Genomic DNA, 3755 nt, shown 5'->3' with positions numbered 1-3755 from the left:
TAACCTAGTTGTGCCTTATCAAGTCTACAGCAATGCAAAGAAATTTTTGTTGAAAAGTTTAATTTTCATAGAATGGAAAATTTGCTCTATTGACATTACTTCACCCAAATAGTTTGGAAATTTATATCTCAATATGAAAAAAGCCATAATGCAAAATGTATTATGCACCAATTTCTCCTACCTAAGGTGGAAAATAAAATATAAATATAGGAAAGGAGAATGTTTTAGTATTCATTTTTCAGTGTAACTCTGGCAGTTAGCCACAGGTAACTGGTGATTAAATTTCAAAATATCATGACTACCACATTCATTTAAGCATTTAAATGAGCTAGTAGAAAATAGCACTAAATGACTATTGTAAAAAGTGAAATTTGGGAAATGTATAAAACTACATTTCCCGTGATCCAACATGGTCCAACTGATTTCCGTCTCCGACGTCTTGACACAGGGGAGAGCTTAAATCTCCTGGGTTAGGAGGGAGTGGTCTCTTTTGCGAGTAGGCCATGGCCAGGAAAGAGGAGACAAAATGGAGGCGGCAGTTTTGAATGCTTACAAGCGCGTGGTCTAATGATTTTATCTATCAACATGGCTTTAATTAAAATACTAATATATATATTTATAGCAGCCTTTATCATTTTTAATTCTTACACTATATAACCAGTAAATGTAATCTATGGGTATAAATATTGATGAACATCCCAACTCTGAATGTGCAGTTGCTAAATTTCACTCTTTTTCATTTGCATTTCTTAAATTTGAAACCCAGGAAATTTTGAAAGGTGCCAACACAATCCACACTAGATAAGAATAATCTAATGAAACTTACAATGAATAAACCTGCGATGAAACTTGGTGATCTCTTGATCTGTGACTTTATCACTAGAGGGGACATTTGGTATGGAAACTCCATCCATCAAGGCAAATCAGTTACCTTTTGTTGCTTATAACAAATGACTTGAAAATAAAGAAGACAAGTGACTTGCCCAAAGCCACAAAGCTATTAGGTGTTAGAATAACTTGATCTCAGGGTTTGGTGACTGCAAGACTGATGCTCTTTCTCCAGCTCACACTACCTCAATTCAGAGTATCCCATGCCATGATCTGCAAATGTCTCCTTTACTCTAAATGTATTTTTTAGAATTGTGATAATAAAATTGACCCAAATAATTGTCTAATAGCCCATGTTGGACAAATAAAATTTAGACACTAAAATTTATTATCTGATGCAAAACATAAAATATCTTCCACAAGTCAATAAGCATTTATTAAGCATGTTTTGTGTGTGTGTGCACCTGACACTATTTTAAGCAGTTGGCACCATGTATTCCAATTTTGTCAGGGAATAATTATATAAAAGATGATCCAGATGATGATTTCTGGGAAGAAAAAGAAGAAAAAATAACTGAAAACTAAGAGGAAGAAATGAAAACAATAACAATGAAAAATAGGACAAAAATAACAATGATCTAAAAATGCTGAAGTCAAATTAACAAGTTTTTAGTAAGTGTTTACTATGTGCTAAGCTGGAAATACAAATACAAGAACAAAGAAATATAGCCCCTGCCCTTGAGGGCATTTAGGCATAATGAGGGCATATTAAATTCTAATAAGAGAAGATAACATAATAAATAATTAATACACAATCAATTAATCAATTAATTTAATTACACTAAAAATAAATAAAGAGCTGGGGAAATGATAGAGGGAAAATAAATTCTCAAGTTTAGGGGCATTGTAGAGCAGTCCAGGAGAGTCAGTAGTGAATCCTAGGAAGGAATGAAGATAGGTCTAGTCTAGTTTTTCTTTTGGCAATGATACTGGGGTGATTTGATACTTCCTTCTCCAAGTCATTTCACAAGTGAGGAAATCAAGGCAAACAGTGTTTGAATCATACAGTAAGTGACTAAAGCTGAATTTTAAACTCAGAAACTCCATCCACTGTGTCATTTAGCTGCCTCCTCCTTAAAATGGAAGTTCTGAGAGGAACTAGACAATCAGATGTAGAGATCACATTTCTGGAAAGGACCAGCCGATGCAAGGAGAAGCCACAGGGTCAAAGGATGCTTCCAGTAAGTGAAATACAAATGATGAATACAGGGATGAACTGAACTTCCAGGATGAAGTTCGTGGAACATTATAGGAAAAGTCCAGGAAAGTCAGGTATTCAGATTGAAGGATATTAATGTAACAGAATCTATTTTCATAAACTAAAGCTTAGAGAAATATATAACGTCCCTCTCAAATGGTTTTCAAATTTCAAGGTTTTTATATAGCATAGTCAATATCTACATATTATATATTATATATGGACAAGACCCCCTACTTGCCAAGGTTAATACTCCTTAACCTTGCTATAATGTATCTCCTATTTCAATCTGGATAACAAATGTATTTAATTTAGGCTACAAATTTATGGTGTCATTTATGACTATTTGTGCATGAAGAGTTTCTCGCCTATAACCAGATTGCTCTCTCTCCAATCTCCTCCACGCAAAATTCCAGCCAATCTATAGGTAATTATATAAATTTAGTCCTAATGTGACAGCAATATATGGTTGCAAAAGTTAGACTATAAGAAAAGCTAAATCCATGCTTTCAAATTGTGGTACTAGAGAAGACATATGAGAATTCCTTGGATGCTAAAGAGATAAAATGCATCAATACTTAAATAAATTAATTCAGACTATTCCCTAGAAGCTGAAGCTTAAATGTGTTAGCCACATAATGAGAAGGAAGGACTTACTAGAAAAGATCTTGATGTTAGGAAAGATTGAAGGGAAAAGGGGAAGGGGGCATGGCAGAGTATGAGATGGATAGATAGTGTCATGGAACTTGTAATAACAAACATGAATTTGGACAAACTTTAAGAGATAGTGAAGGAAGACTAGTCTAGTGTGTTATGATCCATGAGCACAATGTAAAAGGAGTTTGGGGCATACCCAGCTGCACTAGAATGGAAGTATTTTGTGGAGGATAACAGCGACATGTTTCTGGGACACAGGATGACTAGCTTTAGGGTCACTTCCTACCCCCTTTGCCACGTGACCCTGAAAAGTGAATTGGGGTTTTGATTGATTCAGTTGGTGCCCAGAGGGAGTCTTAGACCTAGGAGCTTGAACCCCTGGGATCATGGAGCTCAGGATTACAGGCTGGATGCTGCATCCAGTCCTGAAAAAAAAATCTTGGGAAGTCCTGAGATACTAGCCCAAGAAAGGCTTTGTGGTCAGACTAATTGAGTGTAAAAGTCTACTTCTTTTATCTCAAGAGAGCCTAAGAGTATGGGAAGATTATGTCCCTGAAATGTTAGGGGAAATTTTTGTAGTTATATTTTGCTGCATACTTTTGAAGTAAATATTCCCTTGAAAAGTTAGTCTGATATAAGGAGCTAAATTTAAGTTACGTTTTGGGGCCCCTAAAATTAGACCATTGGGGCAGCTGAGTGGCTCAGTGGATTGAGAGCCAGGCCTAGAGACTGGAGGTCCTAGGTTCAAGTCCGGCCTCGGACACTTCCAGCTGTGTGACCTTGGGCAAGTAGTCACTTGACCCCTATTGCCCACCCTTACCACTCCTGGGCCAAGGACGGTCCCTAGCCCAGATGAAAAAAAGGAGGAGGGTTGGGCATGGGGCTAGCAACCCCACCCTGTAAAAACTACATCTGCTAAAGAAACTGCAACCTAAAGTAGGGGCAGCTGGGCTAGCTCAGTGGATTGAGAGCCAGGCCTAGAGACGAAAGGTCCTAGGTTCAAGTCCGGGCT

The sequence above is a fragment of the Gracilinanus agilis genome, chromosome 3, assembly GCF_016433145.1.
Source record: "Gracilinanus agilis isolate LMUSP501 chromosome 3, AgileGrace, whole genome shotgun sequence".
NCBI lineage: Eukaryota > Metazoa > Chordata > Mammalia > Didelphimorphia > Didelphidae > Gracilinanus > Gracilinanus agilis.
Note: the sequence above shows the minus strand (reverse complement) of the source record.